The sequence below is a fragment of the Rhea pennata genome, chromosome 1, assembly GCF_028389875.1.
Source record: "Rhea pennata isolate bPtePen1 chromosome 1, bPtePen1.pri, whole genome shotgun sequence".
NCBI lineage: Eukaryota > Metazoa > Chordata > Aves > Rheiformes > Rheidae > Rhea > Rhea pennata.
Genome location: NC_084663.1, coordinates 105,021,292 through 105,034,828, shown reverse-complemented (window position 1 = coordinate 105,034,828; position 13,537 = coordinate 105,021,292).

Genomic DNA, 13,537 nt, shown 5'->3' with positions numbered 1-13,537 from the left:
TAGAATGAGTCTCTTTCTGACATTGCTTAGGAGGCTTAAATTGTGGCCAACCTACACAGCAATTTGGCATTCATCTCACAAATTAAAGCAAAAAGGCTCCTCCCTCTCCAGCCCTCCTCTTTCCCCAGTAAGGATGTAGTTGTATTTTACTTTTGTTGGTTAAGGTACTTGGAAAGCCCCATACAAAGCCAATGCATGCACATATTTGTAGCTATGAATGTAACTATTTTGTTAGTCAACTTCCATTCATATGTTTCATGAATATGGATCTTCAATTACAGAAATTGTATGGATAAACTAACCTACAAGTAATTAATACCTTTTGAGTGTGATCACCTGCTTTTTTTTAAGAGAGTAATTAGTAAAGCCATGATATGGATGCTGTACTGACAAATTATAATGGAACATTTTTCCTTATATATTCCTCTGAATCTTACTTGGAAGGGTGGAGGGTAGACGAAAATAATTAAAAGGAGATACAAAAGGAGAGTATGAAAAGTATAAAATGAGCATAATAGGTACCCCCTTCTTTAAAATGACAATCAAACCCCAAGATCTTTAAACCTTATTTCATTTACATATCATTCATTGTCCATCTGCTGTATTTCCAGTTTCTTCTTTGCCATCTGTTTTTCTAATGCTGAATCCATCACACAACTTTCTCTACATGTAAGGCCTCTATATTGCAACTGATTGATTATAATGTAAATATAAAATAAGTGTACTTAGGCTTTTGTGAATAGCTAACTCACTGCTGAACACTAATTTTGCATCCCAAATCACCCAGTGTACCTGGTGAGGTGAATAATGGCAGTAAAGATTACTCCTGAAACAGATGGAAGAACAGAAACAGCTAAAGAAAAAGGCATATCCAGAGAAATAAAATGAGGCATCCTAGTAAGGTAAGTAAGGCATCTTGTCAATAGAGATATTGACAAGAATACAGGATTGAGAGGAAATCCGATGGTCACAAAATGTGTCATTCCAGGCAATAGGGGAATCAGTAGCAGCTGGTGCATATTAAACAGCACTTTACCCTGCAATTTGTCCTAATAATCCTAACAGGGTAGATAACTATTCTCTGGGATCTCAGATCTGGCCTTTGTAATGTATCTAGCAATTTTGCCTCTTCATACACCCCAGGACTCTTAGACTGTTCTAGTTGTTTGTCTCAACTGTTCTGATTTTTGTCTCTCTAACTGTTCTATGCCTTTCCCAACAGGCACTCCAATTCGTTCAATTCAACAGCTGCTACAAACACTTCTATTTTTGGCACAGTATCCCAATGATTTCTAGAGGCTTACTTGGAGAGTAGGTGGGCCAGAATCTGTATTTCTGTAAAATATGTTACCTATCCGATCTCCTATGATCTTTATGGATGGAATCCAAGAATTTCTTCTGCAGGCCATGAGCTGTAAAGAAAAATATTCTGATTTTGTCCATTATATTATCAGGCTCATTGATCAGATCATTTCTGTTAGTGTACTCATCCAAACAGAGGCCACTCATTGCAGAAATCTATTCTGCTGAGGCTTTTTAGATCTGAATGCAGAACAATACAACATCAGACTAGCAGGTAGCTATCTATTTTAAAAATACATAGGAGAGAAATAAGGAAGCATTATAAAAATTTAAAATGTCAGAATTTTTCAAAGTAAAACAATTAAGGGAAATATTCAGAAAACAGCTTAAACATCAGCAAAGTTTTTCAAAATTGGGTTGGTTACATAATCAAATAATTTTGAGAAGACATTTAGGATCATAAATCAGGGAAAATGGCTTTGAAGTGAGGAAAATATGGTATGGGGGCATATTATTTTTAATTTTGGTTTAACCAACACATAAGAATTTGTTCCAGTCTTTGGGAGCCTACCTGCTTTTGGCCATATCTAAATGATTTTGAGTAGCTTGTGATAATCTATAAATTCGCACACAGTTTTCAGGTTTAATTGTGCCATACAGATGCAGTCCAATATGAGGGACAGGGTAAACGAACACTTTTTTCCAAGAAGCAGGGAGAAGATGTTCTTTTCCTTAGCAAAGTACAGTACTTTCTGTAGATCCTTAATGTATACTAGTATAACATGCATATTGCCTATCTTACTTAGAATTAAAATAGCACTACTGGCCAGTCAACATGTGGAAAAGAGAAGGCTTTCTCTGCCATCTCCCACTCGTCCCTCCAGTACCCCTGGGTCCCTGACTGGAGGAAGCAATAGCAGTGGGGTATTTTCTTAACTTCTAGGAACAAAATTCTGTCTAGGATATCTGTGAGTTTCACTGTGTATGGTAGGTATGCAGAGTCTGGGCAGATGTTGACCCATGATCTTCATCAAATACATTAAGCTAGCCAAATTCTCCCCTTAGAGTACTCCAAGTCCGATGCAATTCAACTGAACGCAGATTTGGAGCAGTACTAGATTCTGGATTTAAGTAAACCTTAAGTAGATTCTGATTTCATGAAGTATCAATATACCATGGAGGGATATATTCAGATCTCTGTCTTCTACCCCATCTCTGTACTACAGAAAAAAAGTCTCCTGCTCCTCATTGCAACATCTCACTAACAAATGCCACTTAATTGCCTCAAAAATGAAGTTAAAAACTGCTCATTTAAAATAATTTCTATTTCCAAAGAAAGTCTTCTTGACAAGTAATGTTGATTATGTAGAGACTAGATCAGCCGCCTTTTTGCATATTACTTAGCACTTTGTTAGTAAACCCTCTTGAATCAGGAAGTTATTCCAAGTGAACTAGAGTAACAAGACAGTTTTTAGGAGGCTATTTTTTTCCCTCTTGATTTCTTTTGGACAGAAGTAGATATAGCTTACTGCAATGCTAATTCCACATGAAACACACACTTTGACAGTACAAGTTTTAGATATTTTCTTACTTTCAGATTACAAACAACATACATATAGAGATAATATTCTAAATAGTTCTAGGAAAATGGAGAACATCAATGACCACCATTAATAAAGAAACTCTGGCACTTCTAAACAAAGGAAACAGGAAAATTGCTGATATGTCAATCAGACTGTTATGATGAATAAGTAATATTTAATCAAATCAAGAATTAGTTGTAGAAGAACCTAAAGCGAAGAAAAAATTTCCAGAAAAAAACTGGAAAGAGGACAGAAATGTGAAGACAGTGGAAGACATGGGAAAGTTCACTTATGTGACCAAAGTTTCTAATGTATTTGTAGTATACTACATCTTAAAATAATCCTTCTATGCAAGCAAATGGACTTCTGAGGAGATACTCATTTGCACAGAAACAACAGCCCTTCTAAGACAGAGACACTAAATGCACAAGAACTCCATTTTGAAAGAAAGCAGTAAGATAATATTAAACAGAAGGAAAATAAAAATGTTGAAATTTCTATTCACTGGGATGATTAATTTGAATCATAACACCACTGACCCAGTAGAGCTTCCTTACTTATTCAAGCTCAGTATTTCTAGGGTCAATTCATCTATACTAGATATGCACTGGAGGTCTTTCCATTTTAGGTGGTGAAAAGGTAAGAATAAGGGAACTTGAAATGCCTCAGTAACAATAAGCTGCTTCATTCAGCTAAGATAACAGCTGGCATTAGGAGAGTTTTCCAAAAACTTAAATCATGTAAAAACATGATTTCCTTAGCGTATACATCCAGCTAAAATGTTCCTCTGACCAACTGCCTTCAAAAGCTCAAAAGTCCTATTGTGTATTTAATTTGCCAGTTAAACTCAAGGACTGTTTCATCGCAAATAAATTTTCTGTGTAGACTAAATATTTTTACTAAAATATTTTAAGTATAGTAATAGATAATAATGATCAAAATACTCAAAAATCCACAGATTACAAAACGGTAATGTACTCCTACTTTAAAAAGAAAGAAAAATCTTGCTTGAAGATGAAGATGTGCTATTTACACCCTCTTATTAAATGTTTCCTTTGAATTCAAAGCATATTTATAAGTCAAATATTAGAATGCACTTACAATATTAAGTACACAGAGTTTATTCCTGACTTGCAGGACGTTTGATTCTTCTTAGTTTAATTACATATGAATTTGCCTGAACAAGGGTCCATGACAATAAATTTAAGTTTTAATTTAATGATTGCTCTTTTGACAATAAGTTGTCAAACATTTCCCAAGCATTTTCAAAAGGGTAAGAAAGTAGTACTCCTGAAAATCCATAAAAAATGTAGTTATCCTACAAGCATGCTCCTTCTTAGACTTGATGAGGTGAAGGCACTTTTAGATTATATTAATGATTAAATACATAAAAAGTCACATCTTTTCATATACATAGTGTATATATATATAAAAAAACGACAGATGGACACATGTTGCCTAATTTATGTAAAACAGGCTTTCTTTTCATGTATTTATTCTCTCATGTGGAATCACTCACCTTATTATTACAAATGTTCACCTCAGTCCCCAAAACATAGGACTTCACAATTCATGTTCACATTATTCTATTCACACATACATTAAATTTCATAATCAAAATAATTATTTTTCCCCCTGCTCGTTACTTCCCATTAGAGATTTGTTCTGGAACTCCTCTTTTCTAATTTATAAGAGAGAGATTACAAAAGAGGAGAAAGATGCCAAAAACAGAATATGACATATTACTATGGACTCATACTGCTATTTTCATAAACACATTCCTTGAGAAATTTCATTTACCTTCCCACTTTTCTGAATCAAACTGGAAGGTAGAGAATGGAAAAAATGGACTTACTCGCCTCGCTGACTCATAGTAGAAAGTTACAGGTTTTTAGAACACTTCAATTTCAGCAGGATTTGTTTGGAGCAGAATCACCATGCGTATGTGGCTGTTGGACTGCATCAGGACGGAAAGTGTGAGATAGTGGATGGGAGAATTAAATCAACCTGACTTCATTGAAATATATGGTGTTCCACCTAGAACTCTCTTTTTGCGAGTAGCTCACCTCTAGTAATATCTTGATACAGATCTATCATGACTTACCTTTGTCACTGGATAAAGAGTTCACTTATAAATAACAAATTGCATTAAAATATATTCTATGACTAAATATGCATGTTCATTTGCACAGAAATTTTCTGAAAATGTTAAAAGTAAATAATAAGATTGTGTTTTCTTCTTCCTGAAGACTATTTAGATCAAAGAAACTATATATAACCATGACAAAGCCTTCGCTTTTGAAGGTTAGGATGTTTTTGACACTAAAGGTCAATGGCACTTGGCACTTTTTATAAGGAAACTCTGACCTCAAGATGATTAAATCAAAATGACATCAGAAGTAACTTATAATCTCTCTCTGGTGTCTTCTGAAATCTCTTCAACAAGTTACAGCCTCTGTGGGCTACTTTGAATCAGCATACACAACCGGCTCATTCCTATCAGAAATGCCACTTACCTACACTGTTTATTACAGTACGCAGGTGTCTGGTGTTAGCTCAGTCCCCATTTGCACACAAAGTATTATCTTTCCTTGTGAAAAAAAATGTAATGCCTTAACTTCTTTTAAATGCAGAATCCCTCCCTTCACTATTAGAGTAAGCAATTGCAACATATTCCCAGTTTGTGGGGGCCTAAGATCTCTCAGCTGTTTTTCTTCTTCTCCTCACAATATTCAGGTTATCTGTTTCCATAATATTTTCAAGGTCATCCCCTCCATCACCCTGTTTACACAACATAAAAAGCTGTTTAACAAAACCATTTACTCTACCCATGTCCTGGGTGAAATCTTGGATGATCAGACAACTTTAGCAGGATCAGAATTTCACTCCTATGTATGATCAAAACACAGGGGGTACAGAGGCCTCTGACTCCCGCACTCTGTCCATGATTTTAGTACTATTGGTTAGTCAGAATCCTTATGGCAAAGGGTAATGTCACAAGGTTACAGAGACAACAGACCTTCAGCTGCATTGTCTAGACTACAAAATAACTGAGTGTCGCTGGATGTGCGTAACAGGACCTAACTGCTATAAACTGGCTTTGATACCAGAAGAGAAGTAGTAGAGAGTGATACTGTGAAAACAGAGGACAAAAATCAAAAACTGAAAAATGTGGTCTGAACAAATAGACAAGGCAGTTCAGGCCAAATCCCTGTCTAGAGATGCTGAGGAACAGATGTCCCAATGTGGCTGACCAGCAAGAAGGAAACTGGTACAAAGAACAAAATGTCTAAAAGCAGAACACATCTAAAGCCAGACTTATTTCAGACAACTCCATCCACCTGAGAGTATAAAATCTCCTTTTTTTTTGCCACTCTGTCCCATCTTATATACCCATCTGATAAAAGCAGGCACTACTGTTAGAAGTACGTTTTGACTAAAGTACGCTGAACATATTCCTTCTTTCGTCAACTTTTTAATTTTCCTATTTAAAGCTTTAACATGCTTTTTTGTTTGACATTAAGCTTCCACTTCTTCCCTACAGAGTGATGGCAGTTCCTTATGTGACATAGTCAGATATGTACAAGTTGGTACATACCTTTAAACTGCAAATCACAGAATGCAATGCTCTTAGCGTGTGCTTTCCCTGACACTTTGTTTTTGCCTGTTAATCAGAAAGTTCCCAGGGGACTTTTTTTTTTTTTTTTTTTTTTTTTTTTTTTTTTTAACTATTGAATACTGAAAAGGTTACAGCTACAAGGACAAAAAATGCAAATCATATTAAATTACAGACAACATATAAGTGTTGTACATCATGGACTAATGATCAGAATCACTGAGGGGAAGCTGGCTAAACAAAGAATTTAAGGACTATTTCAAAGCAATTTAATTTAAATATCAAACTTCATACAATTTATTTATTAATAAGAGACATTAAAATGTCAAACATTCATTAGCCGTGAAGAGAAAGTATACAGTTTGACTGAATACTGACTTCCACTGGATGGATTTCCCTGAATTTTAGGGGTTTTTTTTTCTCCATTGAAATGGGAAAACATGAAAAAACTTAAATATCTCTGAAATCCAATACATAAAACATTTTACATGTGCTTTCCCACACAAAATGATGACATTTAAATTCACTTACTAACATATTCGAGTTACAGAATTCTTCAGTAAAATGCCATGATTGCTTCAATAGCTTGCTCATTTTGTTTTAGAAGTACTGAGACTGAATCATTTTGTACAAAAATTTGGGGTTTTCCTTTGCTGCAAAGAACCCAATACCAAGATAGCAAGTTGGAAAATTAGTATGTTATCACCAGTTTCCAGAATGATTACACATATCACTAGAGGATCAAGTTCTATTCAACAATTCGCTGCTCAGGTTGGTGATAAATCACGATATACTACAGTACTTTTTATATCAGATTTTGATTTCTCTCTAACTACATACATGAAGAAATATCATTCCAATGGTTAGAAATATGTAGGATCAAGTTTTAGGTCTGCGAATCATATAGAAACAATCTGACACATATCTTTATTAGCGATAAAATGCATACGTTTGCAAAAATGCGTATGTTTGCAATACTGACTGCATAAGATGTGCTCTTGTGGAGCCATGCAAACCATCTGGAATGGTGTTAAATGAACTCTTTGCTGGGTTAGCATTCTGTTTTGTTGATAGCCAGAGCATTTGATTTCTATCTTTGGCATTTATTGTTCTCTGCAAATTGCTTTCCTCAGCCACTATAACACTATTATAGCAACACATTGTAACCCTACTTAGAATATATTCTCACTTGTGACTGGAAAACTTTGACAGCAAAACTGAATAAATTAATCATTACAAATTTCTCAAAGTCATTAGGATTGCATTTACTCTCATTTATCAGGCTTCTGTTGTCATTTAGATATACAACAAGCAAAATTTAGCATAAAGAAAACAACTTCAAATGTTTGGCTTAATAATTATCTTCAGGCTGGATGACAAATTGTTAAAATGGTAAGTTGGCTAAGCTAATTGTATGTACTAGATTATGAAAACATAAGACAAACACTTACATATACTTAACCTGTACTTACATTCACTATTGAATATAATTTTGTCTGGGTGAGAAGAAACTATTATGGAAAAAAATTTCCTATTAAGGAAAAAGTGAGAAATGTTATCAACAAATGATGATAGACAAGAAATGTACCAGGTTATTTTGCATAGACAGATCCATTACTCAACACTCAGGACCAAATTACAAACTCCTAGACACCAGTGGAAAAGCTTTCTCATACAAATGTTCCTGCTGGAATCAAGCAAATTACTTCTACTAATGCATACTTACTGGTATGATTAAGAGGTTTACAGTGTGGCCTTTATGATCCAGCAGAGGCTGACCTTGACATTTGCTCTGTATGGTTGATTAGAGTACATGACTAGCTGCTTGTGCACCAAATGTGAATTTTGATCTAACAAAGGTCGATCAAAACCCACTCAAAGACCTTACGCTATGGAACAAATGGATATGTATTTGCCCTTGACTTTCTATACAGAGTACACAAACTATACCACTTTTTCCCAATATTCATGTACATAAATGTTTCTTTTTTGTTGTTTTGCTTTTTGGCAAGTGATAAAACTCTGTAATGGCAACCTCCATACACCGTTAATCACATTGGAACCAAATGAATTTCAGCTCATGCTGAAATGTTCTATTAAATCCTTTGTGACTAAGCAGACAGTTCCTCCAATGAAATGGGATATTAAGTAGGAAAAACTGTATAAAGTTACATCCAGTTATCTCCAGGTTTGGTGCAAGACAAGAGTTAAATTTATTTATTTATTTATTTATTTATTTATTACGTGAAAGAGCCCTGCATCTTTCACTCTACCATGCAATGAATTCTGGTGGCTCCAGTTTTACTGCAATGGAAGAAATCAAATTGCAGTTTACATCATGAAAAATAAATTGCTTCATGATCAGCAGAATAATGAAACCCAGTGTGGATTTCATCTAATGTGGAGGTCTATGACATGGGCATCCCATCTCAGCATATCACAGTAGGGCTTATCTATAGACAGTGGAAATCTGATCAGTAATATCAGTGGACTTCAGAGCACAGTTCCTCACATCCTACAGTAGGCATTTGTATCTCCCCAAATGAATTACAGTGTAAATTCTATTGACTATATTGACAGATCACCATTCATAAGGGGAATGTTGAGAACCAGCTCAGAAGTAGATACCTGCACTGCAGATATCCATAAAAGTTAGATAAATTCTATTTTTATTTTTCTATGGATTTCTGTCCTGTATCTCCTATACACTCTACAGTGTTCATCATGGCACTCATGATGTAATCAGCAAACCTTCAATGCATTTAATATCAGATGAAAAACACATATGCCACCTAGATTTGTAGCTTCTATGAATTTTAAATTATTTGCCTTTAGTGGCTTGGCCATGTTTCCAAGAAGTCTATAGATCAGTGTTATTAAAAGTTATATTTTTCCTAATTTTCTTTATTTAGAGAGTAATTTTTATTTTTTATCAAGACTGAGATTAGAAAATAACTGGCAATTCAGCTGAGGCAGAAAGAGTGTGAAATATCTGACACATTCCTTTGGGGTACTGTTCTGCAATATAAAGTTTAAGAACCATTTTGGTACCTGCTTACATAACTATACTTTTGTTATTACCAACAGAAAAGACATCTAACGCTGAATATCTGTTTCTACTAAATGAGGCAGACAAGTGAGTGACATCTGCTTTGTCACTAAAGGTGGGATAATTTGATTTAACATATATGTCAGCATTTGAGCTAGTTCCTTTTATAGCCAGTCAAACCTGTTCAGTTTAGCCAGTGGTGTCAAGGGCACAACTCATATCTAAAAATAGGTGTTTAGAACAGATCAGATCCTAAAGGAATGTATTTCTCCTTATCACCTATAAAAGTAGTGATGATGGTGGTGATTAGATGTCTGAAGACAACAATATTCCACCTTGTGGTTGAAATTGAGTCATATAGAATGAAAATTTGTTATCAGTTCCAAAATTCTTGAAAATGTTGGAGACATTTGAAGAAAAGCTTAATGTTTTGATATAACATTTGGATCTTAATCTGATAAAATAAAGAATAAGTATTGGTGAAAAAGTTTAAAATAAAAGAGTAACTATTTGACTAGTCCTATTTTCCACTTCAGTAAGTTCTAAAATACACTAGAACCAACAAACTCCAACGATATAATGATACTGCAGCACCCCAGGGGAACAGTGGCATGAACAAGGTCTGAATTAGAAATACATATAACTCTACTATATTTATATAATCTACATATAATTGTATTATATATATTCTGTCCTAATTCTCTTTTCAAATTAAGGAAAAACTTGTGCAATTCACATTTTTGTAATGTTATTTTTTAAATTATTTTTTAAATTATATTCTGAAATTAGAGTACTTGCTTTGAGAAATATTGTCATCTGCAGTGCAGCTATAAGTTTATTTCTGTCACGAGATGAACTATGCAAACTTGTGCCAGAAAAGTCCTTCTGGGAAACCCAGTCTGTCTACTTTGTTTCTATGCATTCTATGAAATACCTGTGGCTATGAAGTTGAACAAGAAAACAAACAAACATACAAGGAAAAAAAACAAAAATTAACTTCATGCTTTGAGGTTCTGGGTCACATCTATACTTGGAGAGATTTGTACTTTAGATATATCAGAAGTCTACAACCAAAATATATGTGAGAGCATTTGAGGTTATTACAAAACAAACATTTTTCCTAAAAATTTATTTCAGGTGAATAGATATTTTAAGCATTGTTTGAGGAGAGTTTCAATATTAAGGTCTATTCAAATATTCCATTAAAACAGATTACAGTTTAAAGACCAGACTGCAAACACTTTTCTGCATTAGTAGTGCTTTACCAATAATCCTACTGATTCAAACTACTTCCTAGCATGAGTTCAAAGAGTTCAGAAAATGACTCTATAAACAGTCCATCAGTATTCAATATACAATACCTTTGAGGCTGCAGTGTTTTCCTCTAAAAGATCAGCTTGCCCTTATCTTACTCCTAATAGGAAAATATTGTTCAGAAAAATAAATATTAACTAGTTTGAATATGGACTTAGTTGTCTGGTGCAAGATAAAAAAACATTTATCATATAGGACTATTTGATACACCTTTTTTTCCCCTTGTTTAAACAACAAAGATGCCTTATGACATGTCTAATGTTTGGTAATCATGGATAAAGGTTGGACATTTAAAATATGAAGCAACACAGCTGAGACCATGGCTATTTAAAAATGGAGCATATTCTAGTCCGTGATCTGACAGATATGTCTGCATTTACATGAAAGAAAAATAGCTTTTAGAGGAAAGACCGAGAGAGAGAGCAATCTGTGCACATCAGGGAGAATGGAGGACACAGTTTCAAGTTACTGGCACGAATTATTTGGCCAGAAACTGAAATCTGTTTCGTGCATCACAAGTAAATGCCTACCACCATTGGACTGCTGCTTATCTGATTCATGTGTTCTGGACTGCAAATTCCTACCTGAAGTAAAGCATTCAAAGTTTTTTTGTTCATATATTTCCCCATGTTTCTGATGCCATGAATTCACATTTTCCCCATGCAAAAATAGAAAAAAGAATGTTTTCTCACACAGTTATAGCTAATTGTCCATTAGAGGACAATTTCACTACCTCTTCAGAAAATTGGAACCATGAAGTATAATAGGGTTAATTTATTTTGAAAAATAAATGGCTTTGAATTCAATGACTGAGGATCCAAATTCTCAGCCAGATTTCCACAGCACAGATACAGTGGTTCAGAGTAGGTATGTTTCAAAATAATGGAAGCTCTGTCCCAAGATTTTGTAAGTTAATAGAAGTTATCACTGGAGTAGGTACACACTAGAAATTTGTATAATTAGGTTGTAGAAAAGTCTTTCTCTTTTAAAAATAGAAACTACCAACATTTCATATCCTGTTAAAAGTGAATTTTGGGTGCTTAAAATCAGATGAAAAAGATTTATTTAAATTAAGCAATTGAGGAACTGGGATTTGAGTATGGAGTGTATTCCTGAGCTTCTCCAGGGCCAGTTGAGCCAGGCCAGTCCCTGTCCCCATCCCACCCTGGGGCTGTTCCCCATGGCACCCCAGCACCTTCTTCTATTCACTCCCCTGTTGCTCATGGTGGCTAATACACATTTCAGGCTACAGATCTGTAAAAAGCAAATAATCTGTGTGTGAAGTTTTGTTTTCATCCTACTGCTTAAATGTCAGATTAAATATCAGTCCTGTTTATTTCCTCAGTGGTTACATTTACGTTTTTAATGCCACAGGTATGAACAGCTCCAGTTACTCCTTCCAGTAAGCGTTATCTTATGTCTACTAAGTACAAATTACATTACCCATTCTACAGCCTATTCTTCTAACCTTATTATTTACTTCAAAATGTTTTCAGTCTTCATTATACTTGACCAGCCTCAATAATTTAGTGTCAACTATAAATTTTGCTCCTCTAAAGTCCTTTCTTTCCTTTTTACATGCCGTATAATTATCTGTAGAAAATCTGACATGGAAAATATCACAACAACTGTTAGCCTTTGGACAACTGAAAGATTTAATTTGCGTTCACATTGTTTCGCTTCTGCATTTTGTTCCTAATTTTTATCCATTTCCATTAATTTACTCCTCACTCTGACAATCTTCCACAAATAGTCTCATATAAAGAATTAAGTCGGAAACAGTTAGAAAAAATATCAAATCAATTTTAATTTAAGACAAATATGTGATTATACCAATAGATTTTTAAAGAGCTAATCCATATTTAAAACACTCATACAGGCCACATTTATTATGCTTTAAAAAAGAAAGAAAGAAAGAAGTTACCTATCTCTCTCTTCTTCTTCATGAGCTGTTGCCCATATAGACACGCATGTGAGCCAGGGGAAGGGGCTGCAGCTCCAGCCATCCCTGTGGGGCAAACAGACCTCAAGTCATTCAATCTGGTCACAACTCGCTCGCTACCAACAAGCCTTAAAATGAGCCAAAGCCAGTGCAGGTTGAGGGCAGCCCAGGAAAGGCTTGAGGTGCTGTGCTCTCAAAGCCTACTACAGCCTGCTGCTACTCATGGCAGCAGCTGTATTTCCTAGGCTCCACTCACAAACCAGCTTTCCTCTCTTTGCAGACAGTTCCCAATAGCAGAGGAGTCAGGAGGAAGGTAGGTGTCTGTTTTCCTCATTGCAAGGTAAAGGACGCATTTGACTAGAGGGAAATTCGGATCTGAAGCAGAAGAAGTTATTGCTGGCACTGGCATTCAGATAGGAGTGGTCAGCAGTACGGTATCCTCAGTCCTTGATGTGCTCATCACCCATGCTTGAGTAGCCAATTTCTGGCTGGTTTGCAGATGCAAAATAAATGGACATTAGCTATTTAGTCTGCATATGCTCTCTGAAACAACACCTGTGCTTGCCACATGTGGTCCCTTCCACTAGGTAATGTAAATATACATCTCAAAATGGCTGGTGTTACCTTCACGCAAGGGGAAAGATACAATTTGGGTAGATTTATTGACTTCATTAGCAATGGGGATTGATCCTGCAAAAGATAGGTTTAGACAAGTGAGCATATCTCAAGTG